General features: G+C 46.8%; 1 protein-coding gene across 4 annotated transcripts in view; it reads left to right on the top strand.

The window, feature by feature from the left end:
* Positions 1-687: 687 nt before the first annotated feature.
* CNOT3 (CCR4-NOT transcription complex subunit 3) overlaps positions 688-20,309 on the top strand; it is a 1,293,124-nt gene continuing 1,273,502 nt past the window's right edge. For 3 of the 4 annotated variants that reach the window (XM_069637964.1, XM_069637947.1, XM_069637956.1), the window contains exon 1: positions 688-916. The gene's annotated coding sequence lies outside the window, so the exon portion shown is untranslated. The remainder of the gene's footprint in view (positions 917-20,309) is intronic. The other variant, XM_069637937.1, reaches the window with a different exon arrangement.

The raw sequence follows: 20,309 nt of genomic DNA, 5'->3' as shown, positions 1-20,309 counted from the left end.
ATGATTAGTGCGTATATTTCTTCACACGTATCAAATACATGCAACCGAATGGTAGTGATAATTGCTAAAGCAATGCTTCCTAACTCGTTAAGTGTTATATTCTTCGCAGTCCTCAACTAAACTGGCAAACCCCTGCCCAATTGAAAAGTAGACATTTAAACATGGCCGTCGAATTTACTAGCAGCGCCCTTTCCCTCAGTGTCTACACCTCCAATGGTCTAGTCTACCGGGGTCAAACCAGCACAAGAAAACTCTTTGGGGAGGGAGAAATCGCATAACTAATTGCAGACCAATGGATATCCGGTTAATCCCTCCCGTTGTCATTTACGTCTTTTTACGTTACGCTGTGTGGGAGAACCCATATTGCTTCCTTTTCTGTGATGGACTTACCTCTCGCCCTATCAACGTGATCTGTCAATTTCTTCTAACTACACTGGACAGCATCGACCTCCAACCACAAACGCTCGCACGCTGATTGGGGAGTTCAGTAAGTGACTGACGACACACTCTTCCAATTGCGACCACTATCGGTTGTCGCCTCTTACTATGCGGTACTGCAAAACCATATGAAGAGGCGTGTCTCGTTTGTGCCATCCAATGACTTCAGCCGTATCCTTTTTTTTGACCGACACGTATTCAGACCAGTAAGAGTCCAGAACACGTGTGCCAGAGGAAAGGGGCGTGTCGCCGTCAGTGAGAGAGAGAAAGGTAGAGAGAGGGCCCTGCCGCCATCTTGGATCCACCGAGCTGTGGACGGAGAGCGGAAGAGGCAATAAAGGGAGAATTCCCCCCCCAGCGAGAGATATTATTATACAGCATGCAAGTCCCGCCCTGCCCGCGGGGGGGCACAGTGTGACCAGGAATAAAACACATTTACTGCCCCCCCTCAAGTGTCCGAACCTGCGAGCGGCGGGGGGTGAGCATTTTTTTGGGGTTCATTTAAGATATTGGATGGAGAAAGATTGGGGTAGGAGGAACTATTTGTACAGGCTGGGGCAAAGGGGAAGAGGAATGAGGGTAGGGGAGAAGCTTTGGGGTTGTGTGAGGAAGGGAGGGTGCATATGGGACTGTTGTCACAGAGGAGGGGCAAGTGGATAGGATGGGGCAAAGGAGGATGGCAGGGATGGGGCTGTTGGGGGAGATGGCGGGAGTGCTGTGGAAGAATCTGAGAGCAAGAGGGGGGTGAAGATTAGAGTGCTAGTTTGACACCAAAACTATGGGAGGGGGCAATAGAGGAGGGGGCGGTTGGAAGACGTATGTGGTGAGTATGCGAGGGTAGGGAGCAACATGTCTGAAGGCAAGTCGATGTATCGCAGGTGGAAGTTTTGGTCCAAAAACTGACTGGTGCATGCGAGCGTCTAGTCTATGACATGGGTCAGTTCTCAAGTGGGTAAGATCCTTGGAGTAAGAAAGGATGGAGATGTTGGGAGGGAATAGAAGCCCAGAACATACGTCTTCAATCATCTGTGTATATATTTAGCGTGTGTATACTTGCATCCTTCGTTGGTGTTCTTTGGCGTGTCACATTCAGATGGGGTACGATATTGTATGTACTGGTGCCCTCCAAGCACTTCTTTGAACCACCCTTTTTATGCACAGGTGCTGTGTTGGGTAGGCGGTCTGGGGTGTTGGTACTACGCATTGGGGGCAGGGTTCATATTGTAGGCCATCCATCCGTTCTATTTGAGCTTCTCGTAGAGTCTGATCTTAAAGACCCGACATTGAAACACACCCACGTATACTTTGCACCCTCTACCCTTCTGCTGCTTAACATTTGTCTGTTCTAAGAACTTCCTGTGCATGTCTCCATGGGCTCTCTTGTTTATCGGAACCCCTTGATGTATTATTGAGTGGGACGCGAAGTGGTCACACATGTTGGTGTTTATGTATTTTTTTTTTCTTGTGTTGCTTTACCCCGTGCATCCTGGTCTCATTTCTAGAATAAGATATTTGATTCATTGCGCCATAGTTTACATCTCATGCAAGCTTTCCATGTGTATGGGATGGATGTCCATGTGTATAATTAGTTTACAACTTTACTTTAACGCACTCCCTTTTTTTACAATACGATCGTGAAATGTATATAGCTTATTCATATGCAAACATGCTGATAGTGTTGTCATTTTAATCATTGCATTGTTTTATTGCTCCAGTGTAAGCTATCGTCCTGTTGCTCACCCATTTACAAAATTAACAGGTTCCACGTTTATTTTTTAATTGACTGATACAATGTCATGCTATTTTGATATATTGCATGATCTGTTTAAAGCGATGCCTTGACAAATTCGGTAGCATTAATACATTTTCACCACAAATGCCTTGTTACGTTATAGCAACATTTTGTTGTAGTCAAGCTCTTGGCGTTTATTGCAGTCCATGGAAACCGTTTCTGTTAATTGCGATGCCTTAGATATGTGTCAAGTGAAGGGGGACAGCTTTTCCCCGTTGTATTGTCGTGCTTTTCCTGTCTAGTTCGCCAAACAAGTAAGCGGCAAGAACATCTGCTTGTACTATTATTTTTGGGTTACCTGTTGTAGTGGTATGACTTTGGAAGTAAAACGTGCCTATAGGTGGCACTAGTAGACTAATTTATAAATATGCATGCAGCTCGGTTATACTGGGGTTTCTGGGATCTTCGTGCATTGCCTGCCCAGCATCGACGACGTCATACGTTACCTGTAATTTACAGTAAAGCTTCTCAGGGTTGCAGAGAAAGTTTCCCACTTCTGGTTTACACTCACACGTGACGAAAATAACATAGTAACAATCCACTCTATAAACGAACATTGTGGTTTAATGCCAAACACTGTAGCCATTTAACAAGCTGCATTGGTTCCCACTTCAGATGTAAATTTAAGGGTAGAAGTCTGAACTTTCATTTTGTGGTGCGAGTGACCTAAACTACAAATCATGACGTACCTGACCTCAGTTCTTGACTTGGTTATTATTGCCCATCTGATCTGGGGAAATTGCTGTAATTCTGCAGTTTATGGTATTAGGTATAAGTATGCATAAAAAAGAATGATATAACAGTCGGGATAATTCTGCAGTTTAGTGCTTTGTAGGAGTAACTGGTTGATGGTGTCTAGGGGGTGATAAGATGGGACGTAGAAGCATGGGGCAGACCTACAAATGCACATAAAGGGAATTCAACTAGCAAAGGCGAGTTGTGGGAAGAAATATGGGGTATAGCAGTTGGCGTCCAGCAGGCGAAGGACATGTTTAAAATTTGATTTTAAATGCATTGAGTTTTTTTTAAATTTGTATATCGGAGCAGCTAGTTCCCGTGAAGAGGGGAACTAGGGAGAAGGATCATAAACGAGAGAAAGCACAGGATCTGCAAGGAATAAACGGGTTGAGTTTTGCTGGTGGTGTTTATGAAAGGAGTAGTAAGATGTGATAGCAAATGGGGCAGGGGTGAATGATAGCCCACGCTTCAAGTTTAAAGATTATAAGTAAGAATTTGTTGAGAGTTTAATGCAAAGTGAACCAGCTGGCATAGAGACAACGTGGAGAGGTGGTAGAAGAGCATGGGAGGTTTGTAGCATGGACAGCTAAGTTGAGGATTTTTTTTCAGTGTCGAAAGGAAGAGGGGCAGAAGTGCCTGCGTTACAAGTGGCATTTTACATTTTTTTTCTTGTAGATCTTGTTTAGATATGTCAATCATTGTATGTCTGCCGGGCCGTGAATTACAACCCTAATCCAGATGTCTCTGTTAGTAGTGAGGGTCTGAATCTGTGCTGGACATAGCTAGTTTGGGGGCTAGACTTTCAGTAGCGATCATTGCCCCTCATTGTGTTGTCCTTGGTACATTTTTTAAACATTATTTAAGCTTCTCCTTTTAGTCATCAAAAAGACTTCAAAGCCCGAAAGAAGGGGGAGGGGGGGCTGTTTTTTCTTTCTTGGATACGTTTCTGGCCCTTGCAATATGATAAAGCTCCACCAGTTGGACCTCGTGAAAGCTTTTCGTCAATTCCATTGAGGAAAGCCTGCTCTTCAGGTTTGGAAACTGCTTCGTATGTTACAAAGTAGTTGCAAAGTGAAACCTCTGTTTTATATCAGGCCCTCTTGGTGCAGATAGCTGTCTGGGATGAGGTGCAAGCGTTGTGTGCTTGCCTTTCTTGGCAGATAATCTACCCATTCTGTGTTGTCACTGAGGTACATCTTGATGGGTTGCCTTTTAGATATCACCATTTGCCAACCCCAACTGTTGGAATATCTGCCGTTTCTTCAAGGTTGAGTGGTTTTACCTGAGGTTTCCTGTTTGTGGGCGTCTTGTGTGTGTGTGCCTTCTGGATTGTGTGACCTTTTCACTAGGTCTGCAAAAAGGTCGTATAAATAGCAGTTTCTCTACAGAAATCTCCTATAACATAACGCATTACTTGCTGTGGCTTTTTTCTTCCACGAAGTGTGGATAGATTTTAGTTCTTGCTGGGTATGGTTTTATCCTATTTGGTATGTTATATTTCGTTGGTAGTTCGGTCTTTGTTAGATTTGTTGTCATGTCTGCACATACTCCTCTGATTTTTATTTTATTTTCCACTGATGTCTTCTGTGGATATTATGCATTTGAGGTTGACCAATACTGCTATATGTTGCATACTGGTGAGGAAAGACCCATGTGTATTGGGGAGAATGTGGAATGCCTGTGTTGCTGTCTCTCGCCCTTCTATCAAATAGTTGCCGCCAACTCTGCCTGGTAGGTGAGATGGCCATTTGTTGCATAATGGGGTTGGATCAAAATTGTGTCTGCTTGTGGAGTGAGTTTTCTTAAGGTGGTAGATGGTGGTCTAGTTCTTGCGGCGGGGCAGACCTTGGGTGGAGAGGTAACACAAGAGAGTATAGTTAACCAATGGGCTCATCTCTCAGTGCTGTCGAGTCGTAGCGACCCGGAACATTTAATTTATGTACTTCAAAAACTAAATTGTCAATTCGACACAATAATTGAAACATTGAAATTAGTGCTATTCCACTTGAATGTAGAAGTAAAACTCAATGCAGAAAAATATGACCGAGTCTGAGCGTGATGGAATCGTGGAGAATGGGGCGAGCTACTAACGCTTTGCACCACCAAAACCCTGGTTTTAATGACTTGTGTGGTTCCCCTTTGGTGCCTCCAATTTACCAAATGCATCCAGAAACGGATTTTTTTTTTCATTTTGCTTGTCACGGACAAAAAGATCAAAGTAGCTTGGAAATGCTCACACTGGGGAAATCTGCTTTTGATGGCTTGCTCACCCACAGTTGGAATATTATAATCGGATATACATTTTATTTGCCGAAATCCAGGTAACCCATGCAGGTATGTGTACAGATGGTGGGCTCTGCTTGAGAGAACCCTTCCAAGAAAATCTGATTGGCGGCCCAATCACAGATGGTTAAACTGTACCAATTGTAACAGCTTTAAGATATAGTTCATCACACATAATTAACCTTCTTGTTAAGTACACCTCGTTGGTAGGATTGCTGGAAGCCAATGTTGGTATAATTTGGAGTTGCTGTGTTTTTATGTAACTGGGTTTGTAGGCCACTGATTTTGTGTATACTGTGCAGTGTGAATCATAATGATTTACTTCAACCAACAGCAATAGATCAACAATATAATTAAATCAAGTCAAATTGCACATTCCCTTAGGTAGGCAGTCTTTCCATCTAAAAAGTTTCCAACTAAACTTTTTCCATCGAATTCATATATATGTGGGGTAAAGAGTTAATTTTGTTTGGGGTGGAGTTTTAAGGGTAAAAACAGGGGCTTGGGGGGGACCCCCCCAAAAAATGCTTTTGATGGAAACAAATTTTGTTGGAAAACTTGCGATGCATTTTACTTTAGTTGGAACGTTTTCGATGCACAGACCATAAACCATTCCCTTATTGTGACATCTCAAGTTGCCCTTATCAACTCCCCTCTTCCCATTCGCCCCAGATTTTCATGGCTTTTGCTGGACAACCCAGTGCAGTATATACTCTGTGTTCCACGGCCACACACGCATGTCCACATCAGCAGTCCATTGGGTCAATACTGGGCACTCGGGCGAGCCCCAATGCTGAGCTATATTACATTTAATCGGTCCAACTGCCGTGGATAAGAACAGGTGTTACCATCGATTGGAAGCGTTTTCATCACAGATACCCAGCAACAGCAGTTTAGGGTCCATTGGTACCTCTCTCCCCAGAATATGTCTGTTTATTGCAACATTGTTGCCAGAAAGTTCGAATTCAAGGGCATTCCCACAAGATATGTATGAAAGTACGCTCACCCTCCTGGCATCTCAGGAGGTCTTTGCATCAGACAGTTCGGATTGGGAGCCCGGTTCCATCGATACAGGGCAACCCTCGGGTAATGCACTCTATGCAGAATCTTAAATTGTATCAGGCAGAGTCTAGAGGCAATTGCAATCTCTTGTGGGTACATTAGGGCCAATATCCAGTCTTCCGTGTCAATGGTGCCCACATCTATGTCACATTTCAGTTTGACTGGCCATTTCCAGAGTAGCAAAGGCTGTTATAGCGTTGTATAGAATGGAGGTGACTTTAGTGGGTATTCATTGTATCAAGAGATTGCGTTCTCGAGGAGTGCACTGAGGCTTATTTGTGAGTGAGGGTAGATGTCTGCGCAGTGCATGGGGGATTTGCATGTAGTGATAATGCTCTGTTTCCGGGTGATATTACCCCTAGTGAGAATATCCCCGACTACTGTGATCTGGGCCTCAACACATCTCGGCCATGCCAACAGTTTATTCATTTCAGCAAGGTTACTGTTATTCCATAGGGGTTGCATCTGGGTTACCTTATTTTCCCACCTAATGTGTTTATGTGCCTTCCTCCATACTGTAGCGGTATGTGCTGCCATCGTCTGTGGGGGCGGTTTAATGAGGGGTTGATGAAGCAATGCAAGTGGTGACCTATTCTGCCGCCCCAGCATCTTGGCTCAGATGTGTGGTAGCTCTTGGCTACCATGAAACATATTGTTGACTACTGTCATTTGACTTGCCCAGTAATTACTGGAGGTGTGGTATTCCTATGCCTCTCACATATTGACCTTTGTAGTGTGCCGAGGGCGATGCATGGTTGTTCTCCGCCCCATATAAGTTTCCTGAGGAGATGTCTATCCAGTGACATTTGGAGTCTGGTCCAGAGCAGGGCATTTTGTACAATATACAAAAAGCATGGTAAAGCCAACATCTTAAACAGGGCTGCTTTACCTAGTAGCGTCGGGGGGGGGGGGGGGGAGGGACAGAGGGGGGGGGGGGAGAAGCATACAGTGTCGGATTTCATTGGAGAACCGATCAGTAATCGGATGTAAATTACGGGGTGTATAGTCTGAGCGATCTCTCGAGATCTGGATTCCCAGATAGCAGAAACACTTGCGTTCAACACGATATGGGCAGTTTGGTGGTATCGCATGTTCCCCACCTTTAGCCAGAAAAAAAGACAGATTTCCCCCAGTTGACTCGCTCGGGCCATTAACTTGGTCTTCAGGGCCCATAACGCCCGGTACGGCCCTCGCTATGGGTCTATAAAGCTATATTAACAGATGCTTGTTGGACTGAAGGAGCCCAAGAACTTACCACGCAGGCCCTAATTACTGCTAGCAAGCGGCCGATTGCTGCATTACTGGTGAGCGGTTTTAGACGTAGCAGTCGGAGGACGGGAACTTTCAACTCACATAGAGGGTGCTGGTAATTGCCTTAAATTTAAGGTCGATAGTTACACTGAAGGAGTCAGTTTTCTGTTTGTGAGCCTCCGATTGCCGCAAGTAATCGACTACTGCTTAGCCGCCACATGGTTTTAGGCGGAGTAGGCGTTGGACGGTAAATCTTGGATGTATTTTAATTGTGTAGCTATTTGAATTAACCCGTAATTGAAACAAATGGCTCCTAAACTTGGGTCTTTATAAAACCAAAAGGAAGAAGTGTAGTAAAGGCTCCACACCCTGTAAATCGGTGGCTATGAAAGCTTCTATTACAAATAAAGGTGATAAGGAAGATCAGAGGGTAGAAAAGTCGAAAATATCGGACTTCTTAATTACAAAGCAGACAGGAAAGGAAGGCACTTTAGAAGGATCTTTTCCCCAATCATACATCAGTGTCACTATTATTTTAAATTTTTTTTAATAACATATTTTATTGCGTTTTCGTCCTACAATACAAAGACATTCAATACATACACATATAACCTTGCATACAAGTGATAGAGCAGTGTGAGCACACGTTGCATAGATATGTACCCATATAAAAACACAAGTAAGAATAAAATAAAGTTGCAGAGCACAATGAAAATAGCATTTGACATTTTTCTTGCTTGTCTCATTCGGGTGATGACAGGTAGTAATTTTATACTCTGGAGCGGCTACAGGGTTGTGCACCATCATTCTGTATGAGTCTTACAGCGTTAGTTCCCATTTCCCCCAAATTTTGTCTGCTTTGCCCGGGCAGCCTCTTGCTTGGTAGATCCGACGTTCCATTAGTATGATTGCATCTATGTCTGATATCCATTGGTCATATTGTGGAGTAGTTTCTGAGCCCCACAGTTGCTCAATGTTTCTTTTGGCTATTCCTGTGGATGTTGAGAGTAGCAACTTTTCGAAGCGAGACATGTGCCCTTCCTCTACAATTCCCAGGAGGAGTAGTTTGGGGTCTTTTGGGATTGGACGGCACATGACCCTTGAGAGCCTTTCACTACATTGTCGACAGAAGTGTTGTATTCTTGTGCATTGCCATAGGATGTGGTAGAAGGTTCCTTCCTCTTGTTTGCATCGTAAACATTTGGGGTCGGTCGTTTTACCCCAGTTATATAGTGCTACTCGGGGATAGTATACTCTGTGGAGTATTTTCAGCTGGATGAGCCTGATTCTAGCCGAGATTGCAGTGTCTCTGGGATACATCAGGTTCGAGATCCTTTCTTCGGGTAGAATTGGGCCACATCTTTCCCATTTCATTTTCAGGCTCGACAGTTCTTTCCTGGCAAACGTGGAGATGGCATTATACATGGTGGATGTGACCTTGCTTTTCACTCTGTCTATGACTATGTTCCTTTCTATGGGCGTGCACTCGGGCATATCCAACAAGTGGACCCTTTGTTCAGTGAGTGCATGATGTAGTTGTCCATAGTGGTAGTTTTCAATGGCTAGGACACTATATGTGGCCGAGATCTCGGCAAACGTTATTATTTGGTTATTTACATATATTTGTTGGATGGTATGTATACCAGCTGCCACCCAGTTTGGCCATTTGGGGAGGTTGCTGAGACCCATAAGGAGGGCGTTATTCCAGATGGGCTGGACTGGGCTGAGTTTATTGTCCCATCCTATGTTCTTATGAGTTTCCCTCCATATTTGGGCTGTATGCGCTATTATCGTGCATTCGGGAGGGTGGTTCTTCCTATTGTATAGGCTTTCAATCGGGGACATGTCGTGTCATGCAGCTATTTCGGCCTGTATGTGGGGACGTTTCGGGTTTCCACGCAGTATGTTTAACGTTGCCATTTGGGTCGCCCATTAATAGATTTGGATGTTCAGGAGTCCTATTCCCCCTTCCCAGACTGAACGTTGAAGGGTTTTGAGAGCTATCTTTGGATGTTCCCTCCCCACAAGAGTTTACATGTTATGTCTATTTTACGGAACTCTGCAGTGGGGATGTGGAGGGGGGCATTTTGGAGGATGTATAAGAATCGGGGTAGGGCCAGGATCTTGAAGAGTGCTGCTCTGCCTAGTAGTGTGGACTACATCTTACGCGTATCTTTTCATTAGTGGATGTAGGTTTTGAGACACGTAGCTATCCAGCATATTTGCAATTAGGATGCCGAGATATTGAAACTGTGTGAGTTCCATTTGGTATCGAGAGCCAAGTGGTGGTATGCAGTCTACTCCCTTCACCGTAAAGAGCATGGACTTCGACCAGTTCACCCTGAGGCCGCTAAAGGCTCCATAGTTTATCAGTATTTGAGTGACTATAGGGCAGGAGACCGCCGGGTCACCCAGATATATTAGGAGGTCATCTGCATATAAGGATATCTTGTCTTCCCGTTCTGAGTTCCACCGGAAACCAATCCACGTGGTCGTACCTCGCAGAATGACTGCTAGCGGTTCTATTATTAATGCAAACAACATTGCCGAGAGCGGACACTCTTGCCTGGTACCCTTTCCCAGTTAGATGTTGCGCGAGGGCCACCCATTCACTCGCACCTCTGTCAATGGGTTATTGTAAAAGAGCTGTACCCACTTTATAAAGGATTCACCAAATTGCATCTTTCTCATGATTGCCCACAGAGCTTCCCAATAACCCGAATCCAAGGCCTTTTCAAAGTCTATGGCTAGTAGTGCCAATGATTGTTGTAGGGTGGGTGCTCTCTCCAGTGCCAGGTGCAGCCTGTGGATATTCATTCTTGTTCTTTGGGCCATGAAGTCGCATTGGTCCGGATGGTTCAGTGCTGTGATGACCGTTTGGAGTCTGTTAGCTAAAACTTTGGCTAGTATTTTAGCTTCGCTGTTGATTAGGGATATGGGCCTGTAGGAGCTGCACTCCTCCGGGGGTTTACCCTTTTTGGGGATCACTATTATTGTGGCCTTACGGAGGTCCGGTGGGAGCCTACCCTTTGTTAGGGAGTATTGGAACATGTTGAGCAGGTGGGTAGATATGTCTAGATGGTTCAATTTTTTCCAGATGTCTAGTGGGAACCCGTTGGGGCCTGGGGTCTTGCCTGTTTGGAGTTGGGAGATGGCTGCCGATATTTCATCCACTGTTATTTTATTATCTAACATATTGGCTTGCTCCGTGTTGAGTGTTGGGAGATCGGTACTATCCAGTATGGTGCTAGCTGTTGCATCGCTGGGAGGTTTGTAGAGATCCTCATAGAAGTCAGCGAAGCGTTCTTCTATCTCTGCATCGGTGGAGACTAGTTCTGCATGCACTGTCTTAATGCTCTTCACCTTCTGATGCCCCTCATCACGTCTTTCCAACCATGCAAGCATTTTCCCAGCTTCCCCTCCCTGCCCCCCTTTTCATATAGGCGTGCCTTCATGGCATGGTGTGCTTTTGTGCGCAGTCCAGAGATTGTGCAGCTTTTTTCTGCGCTAATATCAGGGCTCTGTTTGTCTCAGGGGTACCACTGGCGATATGCTATGATTCTTTCATCACAACATCCCTTTCGGCTTCTCTGATCAGTTCACTCTGTGCCTTTTGTTTTTGCTGACGTCCACGAGATGATTTCTCCTCGCAGGACTGGCTTGTAAGCATCCCACAGTATGATTGGGTCTTCAACCAAGCCTGTATTTAGATCGAAGTAGTTGGAGGTGGCTGCCTGCTTTGATCTTCTCTTGTAGGTCTGGGAACCCCAGGTAGTAGGAGCTCAACCTCCACGTGGGAGGAGGACGTGGCTTTCCAGTTCAAGTAGTAATGGGGAGTGATCAGAGATTCCCCGTGGGAGGAAGGATGCACTGTTTGCTTTGTGAATATTCTGATTTGGCAGGAAGAAGTTGTCTATTCTGGACATTGAGGCGTGTACTCCAGAGTGGAAGGAATATTCACGTATATCACTGTGTAGGTCACGCCACGCATCTCGCAGCCCCAATGCAGACACAAAGGCAGCCAGTTTGGTGGTGGTGGCAGCATTGTCCATGACTTTGTCGAAGTTCCCTCCTATTACCCATGTGTCTGCGGTATTTGCTGTCAGGATGGGGATAATGTCAGTTAGCAGAGCATTAAGGAGGGATGGCGGCGAGTATACTGCCATGAGCGCCAGGGTTTGGTTCCAGTGCGTTGCCTGAATTTGTACATAACGCCCACCTCTATCTTGCGTTATGTGCGTGATCTCCAATGGAAATCTTTTATGTATCAATATTAGCACCCCTCTTGCTCCCATGAAGAAACCCGCATGTACCGCGGTGCGGTAATTACCTTTGGAAGAGTTTGCACGTGGTTCCCGTGAGGTGCGTTTCGGTCAGGAGAGCTATATCCGTGGAGTGCCTGTTTTTGTGCTGCAATACCAGTCTTCTTTTGATACTGGATCCTAGCCCATTCACATTCCATGTCATAAGCGTTGGACGCCTTTTGATTGAAGCAGTCTCAGATGCCATCCGGCGTTTGAACTCTAGATTCGCGAGTGTGTTTCATAGGTTGCAATTGCGACGATAGTACAGCGCTTGCCTTGTACATTGTGCTCACATTGCCATTGTACGCAAAACATTCTATTAAAAACGTTATCTCCAAATCCCCCCTCCCCCCCTCCCTTTACTCCACCCCCAGCTGAAGCATCTGTCGACCCAACTTAAACTTCTAAACAGTTAAACTTTACCTTGCATGCGTCCACCCCGTATTAGCCGGGATCTGCAGTTTGGATATATCTTGGAGCCGGGCATTATAGCACCCTTGTATGGTGCTGTGAATTTGTTTCTCCATCTGGGGGGCGGCTGCTTGGCTGTCCGCTGGCCTTGATATGCTTTGTGATTAGATTTGCGATGTGGAGCATGAGCTCCTTTGCGCTTCACTTTCAGTGACCTGGTTGTCTTGAGTGATGTTGGACCTATTTTATACGTTTCCTTACTGCGGATTCTCTATTTGTTGTTGCTGCTGCGGTTCCATGTCTGGTGGTTGTTCAGGATGTGGTCTGTTGCATTCCCCTCTCTTCATCCCCTCCGAGCTCCAATCGCCATCTATATGTCTCTCAGCCCACCTCTACACTTCCTTAGGCTCTGTGAAGTGCACCGTTGTGCCATTGTGGAATATTTTAAGTTAGGCAGGGAAGATTAGCCCATATTTGACCCCCATTAATTGCAAACGCTTTTTGAGCGGGTCAAATGATTGGCGTGCTTTCTGGACCTCTCTGGTAAAAGGGAAGAAGGCGATCTTTGATCCATTATGTGATTGGCCCTTTTGATCTTGCCAGCTGCAATAGTCTCCCTCTATCCCTGTAATTTAGGAATCTTGCGATTGACTGTGCGCGGTGGTGCACCTGATGTAACTTTGCTGGTTGGGATGCGGTGGGCCCGCTCAATGGAGAAGAACTTGGAAAAGGACTCTGCATCGTAGGTATTCGCAAGCCATTTTTCCAGAAATGGTTCCATGCAAGCCCCTTCTGACTTTTCAGGGAGGCCAAGTATGCAAATGTTTCACCTGGATCTGCCTTCACTATCGGCCACTCTTGATTCCAGAATTTTGATACGTGCTAGTATGCCGGACATTTGGCGATTCACCCTACGTAAGTTGTCTTCAGTTTCTGAGATCTGTGCCTCAGCTTCTCCCGTGCGGGAGGTCAGCTTTTGTAGGTCATGTCTTAATACGGACACATCCGCGCCAATGCTATCCATCTTCTTCTCCATTGAAGTTCTGGAGCTGGCAATGGCGCTCATGTCCCTAAGGGAGATATCCTCTTCCATGCATTCTGGTTCCGTTGGTGGCAGCCGTTCTGGGGATCGGGTCGCTGGTGTGGTTGCATATTGCTCGATTCTGCTTTGTGTAGAGGTTTTCCTGGACTTGTCTTTCCCCATTTTGGTATGGTGGCGCTGTAGGTTTGTGGCATGTTTGGGGAATATGATGACAGGTTGGATAGGCAGAAATTTCGGGGGTGCCGGGAGTAATTTCACACAGACTTGGTGCAGCGTGGATGGAGGTCACGTGAGTCTGCGACACTCCGCTGTTGCCTTGTAACTGGGGTGTCCACAGGCTGCCAGGCTTCGTCTGGGTCTGCGCTACTCGTGGATATGCACGTGTGTGTGTGTGTGTGGGCGCGCTTCAGTCGTTGTGGTTGCCTTGTTTGTTCACAGGGGCACTGCGATTCCCACTATAGCTGCCGGGCACACGTATTGGCTGGTTACTTGTGATGGCAGGCTTTAGCAGGCGGGTTCATGCTGGTGTGCCTTCACTGTACGTTATGTTGCGTCGTGTGCCTCACAACAGGGGAGAAGGCAGCTTCTGATGTCATGGTGTACTTTTGCTGTGGGCTGCAGCAGTCTATTTGGAGCATTTACACAGTTATTTGTGCAAACTGTTACTGTGGCGCACTCGCCTGGTACTGGCGTTTTGATGAGGCTTGTTTAACTATCTGACTGGCACCAGTAGTCTCTTTTCAGGATGTGTGCACTTGATATTGCGGCACGTTGGTATGGTCATTTGGGCAGTGGTGCGGTGTCTACAGGGAAGGGGGGCAGGCGGCACCTCACCTCCTTGGCACCAGTCCCCTGTTTCCCTGATAACCCCCACTCCTTACCGCTTTCTTACCGCTTTGTGTTTACTCCGGGTGCAGGGTGGCCGGATCAGTGTTCCAGGATAGAGGGGACCATTGCAGGCGCTCTACGCTGTGCGGAGCGCCCGCGAGCTTGTCGTGGGTCCCTGTGGTCTTCGTTAGCCTCCACCACGCGCTGTAGCAGCGCCACAGCAGCCGCCGCAGTCTCTCCTCCCTCACCCAGCACAAGAGGAACAATGCCGGCAGGAGCCGTGCGCGACGCCCCAGGTCAGCTGTCCTGGCGCACGACTACGGGCTCTTCATCAGGCTCGGGGAGAGCGAGTCGCAGGCCTTCTCTTCTAGGGGCGGGAGCGCCTCTGCCGCGGAACGCGGCCGGGCCGGCCCGCGATGGGGGGGGGGTAAGCGGGTGAAGTCTGTACCCAGCGGCTCCACGGCCTCTCCGCCAGAAACGAACTGGTCTAGCTCTGTGTGTTTCCCCGTTCTCCGCCGACTTGCAGTAGGTGCCGTTGTTTCCTCCCTCGGTTGGGACTCCGTGTTCTCGTGCCGCGCTCTCCGCCTACATCACTTCCACGGTGGCCATCTTAGGAGCTGCGCGCATTCAAAGACCGCGTCTTTCTGCCGTCGCAAACTCAGGATCTCACTCCGATTCTGCTCCGTTTCCGCACGATTCGAAGCAGCAGGATTTTATGCAACAGTGAAGTGTTTTGGGGCAATTCACAAATGCATTTTAGGGAAGGATGAGTGGAGGATCTGGCCGGCGGCGCGGGAGCAGTAAAAGCTCACGTCTCCATCGTTCGGCTGCTGGCCACGCCCCCATCAGTGTCACTATTGACAATAACTCCATACTTGATCTTTATAAAGATTTTAGATGTCACTCTTTGGGACTTCCAAATGGAGGGGAAGGACACATAGCGGACAACTTCATGATGTCTAACATGAAGCATGATTTACGTCACGAAATGGAGTTGGCTAACGTTGAAAACTCTTATTGCCAGTAAAAGTTCTGAACACAGAAGAAATTAATATCATAGGCACTAACCTATCGATCACACGGAACTGAGAAAAAAATAGCCAAGTGGAATATGTTTGAAGATGATAATGACCGTTGGGGCGATTCGCAATTAGCAATTGACAGTAATTTATGCATAAATGGCAAGTTGGATGCATTGACCACGACAGTGGATATATTGTTGGGCATATGTACAAATATGATAAATGAGCACGTGTCATTAAAAGAGATGTTGGTAAATTTGTGTGAAAATGTAAAAAATGAATTTTCTGGAAAATAGAATTAAGCAAAATGAGATTAATGAATCCTGCATATATACACATGAAGATAGGGGAAATGACTTAAGGGACCTTTGTATGATGGTAAAAAATGATTATTTAGAGATCCGGAGGAGGAGGAGTGAGTACCATTAAAGACCCAGGGCATCAAAACTGAACTAGAATGCAGTAGGATCAGAGGTGGATGGACAAGAAAAAATAACGCATTCCCAGGCACAAAGACAAACTCCACGTATAAGAAGGGCAAGACAAATAAGGCTAGGATAGCAAGTGCGAACAGTAGGGGGGGGGCAGGGGACACCCCTGTCGTGTTCCCTTGCCCAGTGGAAAGGACTTTGAAAGCCAACCGTTGACCCTGACCTCTGCTTGCATGGCTTCATATAGTAGTCTTGCCATCCCAGAAAGGTCTCGCCAAACCCCATTTGGCGCATACTTTCCCAAAGGTTCTCCCATACCACAGAGTTAAACGCCTTTTCAAAAGTCAATAGCTAACAGGGCAAGGAGTGTATCAAGGATCGGGGCCCGCTCCAAGAGCAGGTGGAGGCGTTGTATATTCATGTGTGTTGATTATTTGGCATAAAGCCGCATTGGTCAGGGTAGATTAATGAGGGAATGACTGCCTGTAATCTAGTAGTAAGGGTTTTTGCAAGAATCTTGGCCTCCCCATTATCTGTGAAATTGGTCTGTATGAACTGCATAATTCGGGAGGTTACGATACTAGCCTTGCAAAGATATGGGAGCAGGACGCCCTGGTCTCTACAGTGGAAAAACATTTTATGGAGGGGTGTTGCCATTGTGTCCCGGCCCAATTTCTTCCAGGTCTCCACCGGGAGGCTGTTGGGATCCAGTGTTTTCCCGAGTGCAGTTGGGCGATGGCTTCTGCTATCTCTCTTTCAGTGAGATCCTTGTCCAGCTGTGTGCGCTGCATTTCAGACAGATGTGGAGGGGGGGGGTTATATCGTCTAATACGGAGAGATCCACCGGACTAGTTGGTCCTTGGTAGAGCGTGGCGTAATATTTCCCGAATGCTTCTTCTATGTCAGAATCTTGTTGATCCAGCTCATTCTGCATGCTTTTGATTCCCCTAACATGTCGGTGTCCCTCATCCCTTTTCTCCAGGCAGGTCAGCATCTTACCCGCTTTGTCATTCTGTTCGTATGTGCGCAGGCGCCTCCCAATGAGCGTATTTAGCATTATCTAGTGCAATGTTCCGAAGGCATTCCCTGGCCTTCAGGAGGGATCGGTGCGCATCAGGAGTACTACTTAGTATGTATTTGGCCTCCCACTCGTCTGCCTCTTTCCGCCTCTGCCACTTTCCGTATTTGTACTTTATTCTTGGCAATGTCCAGGACATAATTTCTCCTTGTAGTACCGTTTTGCAGGGCTCTCGACCATGGTGGAGTTGATCTCAAAATATTCAGTAGTTTTATTCGTGAATATGGTCTACAAACTGGAGTGGGGGGACCGAGATAATAGCTGTTTAGTCTCCCAGCTCTGTGGGGCGGGTCTATTCGTGTCCATCTTTCAGCAAGATGTTATGTTAACGGTACTTATATAGCGCACCGTCACCAACAGAATTGGTCCCCAGGCGCTCTGGCGGATCTGTAAATGAGAAGGTGGGATGGGTTAGTAAGGTGAAGAGGGAGTAGGATAGTGAGAGGAGTGGGTGTACGGTTGGCAGCTTCAACTCACTATACACCGGGTGCTGAGCTTTGGTGCGAGTATTGGATCGGTGTCAGTCCGCGTGTGCTTTTGGTGCGACTTATGTGTTGTTGCAGTGTGGTGAAGTGCGTGCAGCTAGTTGTGCGAGAGATGGTTGTGTGAGTTTCTTTTTCTTTAAGTATGCAGAGAGTTAGAATTTAAATTGGTTAGTGGGTTATGTGACATTTAACATGCAAGCCTTCACAATTCTATCTAAGTGTGGCACTTGCTGCCCTACACAATTCAGTCTGAGTGTGGCACTCACCAACCCTAACGATACCATCCAGATACCACACAGGGCAATGTTAATAATTCTATCAAAGTGCGGGACATGCCAACATTCTCAATTCCTTTAAGTGTAGTGATTGGCAATCTTCATAATTCCGTCTAGGTGTGGCATATGCTAGCATTAACAATCCTGTCTAGATGGGACGCAAGCTAAAATTGAGAATTCCATCTAAGTGTGGTACATGCTAACATTGGCAAGTAGTTGGGTTAGTATGTAATGCAGGTAACAGTTAGTCTAGTCATCATTGAGTAGATTTAGGTTGGTGATCACAAATCTCTCAGTATGCGTGGTATGAGGCTATGGAAATCCATAAAAACGAAAGGTAAGCTAGAGTGACAGGGGCTTTTTCGTGTAGAGTAATTGCTCTACACCCCATCCGTGCCACACTTAGTTTTTGTTGGTGTCTGTTGACTTCTGGCTTCATTGGCTTCCCCTGCTGACACCTACAGACACATCTTGGAGCCGCTAGTGTAGGAGCCGCCCTTTGCCTTGGGCCCTTGGCCAGAAGGGCTGCCAGGCAGAGGGGCTGCCTTGGGGGGGGGGGGGGGGGGGGGGGGTTTACTTAAGAATGGAGAGCCGGCCAATCACGGGTGGAGGGAGGCGGGCGGAGGGTGGGGTAGAGGACGGGGAAAGGATCGGGCGTAGGCTGCAAGACTGGGCCTGGGTGCACATGGAGACACGGCACCAGCTTTTAAATTGTTATTATTTTTTTTTTTAAAGGTCCAGATGGGACCGAGGGGGCACACAAGCTCACCTGGGAACACTGAATACGAAATGGCGTTGTCCCATGGTGTGCCTGCATGCCTCAGAGTGTGGGCCCGAGTGGCCAATCACGGGGGGATGGAGAGCCGGGAGGGGAAGAGGAAGGGGAAAGGATCGGCGCAGGCTGCAAGACTGGGCCTGGGTGCACATGGATACATGCACCAGCTTTTTTTTTTTGGAGAATGGAGATGGATAACACCAGCCCCCGCGACACTGCACGATTCTGGCAGCACATTCAGGGACCAAAACTAAAATTATCTGAGAGATTTAACTGAGGAATTGACGACTTCTGAGGTGCAGGGACAAACACAAGGACCTTTTTTCTATTTTGCACATTTGCACTCTTGCATTTTTTGCAATAGTGGGAGCCATAACTGGGATTCCCATAGTCAGAGCGATTAATGGACATTCTGCAATGCATCTGTTGACAAGCTAAGCTTTCAGCAAAACAACCCCGTGTTACAGGCATTTTGGGATAGTAGAGCGTGGAGTACAGCATGTTTTCCCACCAGTAGACCCCAAAGCTGTTTTGCAGAGGGGCTGGCTGTTGACCTTTGGATCTAGGAGGGGGCAAATCGTGTCGCAACAGATTGGAACCTCCACTGTTTAGTAGGTTTCCAATCTGCGCACAGGAGCTAAACCATTTCGAGCTGAAACATGAAATGATTAGAAAAATTCAGCCCCTGACTCGAGCAGCTCAGAGAGGTAAGCCCCTGCTCTCCCAGATCCCCAACACCCCCCCTACCCCCCACCCCGACTCGAGCAGCTCAGAGAGGAAAGGGCTCCTGTTTGGTCAACGTGGCTCACAAATTTTGGCAGCATTTTCTTTTATTATTTTGATAATTTATTAGGTTTTCATTTGTTACTTTGTTTTACCTTTAATGAAATCTGCTATTATGGTTTTATTCTACCAACTAATCACTCTCTACAGTTCCAAATGATTTAAATGGATGCAGGGCTTAACTTGTGAGAAAATAAGTGCCAGGCCCCAAATATTTCTAGCACCCATGTGACATTGCAGGTGGGCAGTTTACCCCCATTGCTGCCAGGGGGTAAACAGCTGCTTCCCACAGTGACTCATTTGGGGTTGAACTACAGCTCGCACCTGCTCATTGGGGTTAACGGATGCCCTGGCTATCACCACTTCATAGTCGAGTCAATAAGTGCCGGGGTTCAGAAATAAGTGCCAGTGCTGAGCCCTCACAAACGCACCACCTCTACAAATGAAGCATTGTATAGTTCCAAATCAGGAATTGGGCAATCTGAGCATGTTAAAGCTTGGTTTCAGTCTAAGGAGTGGGCGCTACAGGGGTTCACTCCTCAACCTGTTCGAGTCGATCACGGCAAGGCTTACCCCACCACCCTGCATCCTCTGTTCTGATCTTCACATCACGCCGAGGTTTGGTGTGTTCACCTGTGCTTGAGCAGCCAGCTGTATTTATTTCCACACTCTGAACTGGGATGATTCTGCTGGGAAAGTGAGTGGGTCCATTTTACATGTCCGGAGTCTACATGTTGCAACGGTACTCGGGGATCCAGAAGAAACAACCATCTCGCGTATTGAATGCACCCCCTACCTCGGCACTTCAAATTATACCAAAGATGAGGGGGGCTGCTTATAAACATGCATTCTGATGGAAGAACTAGGCTGCCCTAGAAGCAAAGGATGAAACGCCTCCCGCAAAGGGACAGCAGAAAAGCCCATCCATGCCACTTCATTCAATTCACTCTCTTGTGTGCAACCCTAACATTCTAAAAGTAAGAAGTATTTGCTATTGCTCAACTACACATACGAAAAAGAGAGACTACTCGTTCTTCTAACCCATGAGTATGCGGAGTGTGTCTCGCGACTATTCACAAGAGCATCCAAAAAATTAGAAGATGTTTCCTTAAAATGATCGACCGGTTTCTGCAAGCGGGCTGGTAAGTTGCATTCTTCAGGACCATGGAAGCGTTTCCTCAGGTTGCCACTTTCTGGGTCACGCACTACTCAGCAAACGTCTACATTCCACTAAGTTGCCCCTGTGTGCCTGGATTTGTGTTTACTTGGTGTATGAGAGAACCCGGCTGGCGTTCTCTCGGGGACATTTCT

This window comes from Ambystoma mexicanum, chromosome 1q, assembly GCF_040938575.1.
Source record: "Ambystoma mexicanum isolate Mex_15411 chromosome 1q, UKY_AmexF1_1, whole genome shotgun sequence".
Lineage (NCBI taxonomy): Eukaryota > Metazoa > Chordata > Amphibia > Caudata > Ambystomatidae > Ambystoma > Ambystoma mexicanum.
The sequence above is the reverse complement of the archived record's forward strand: the minus strand, read 5'-3'. Positions and strand labels throughout refer to the sequence as shown.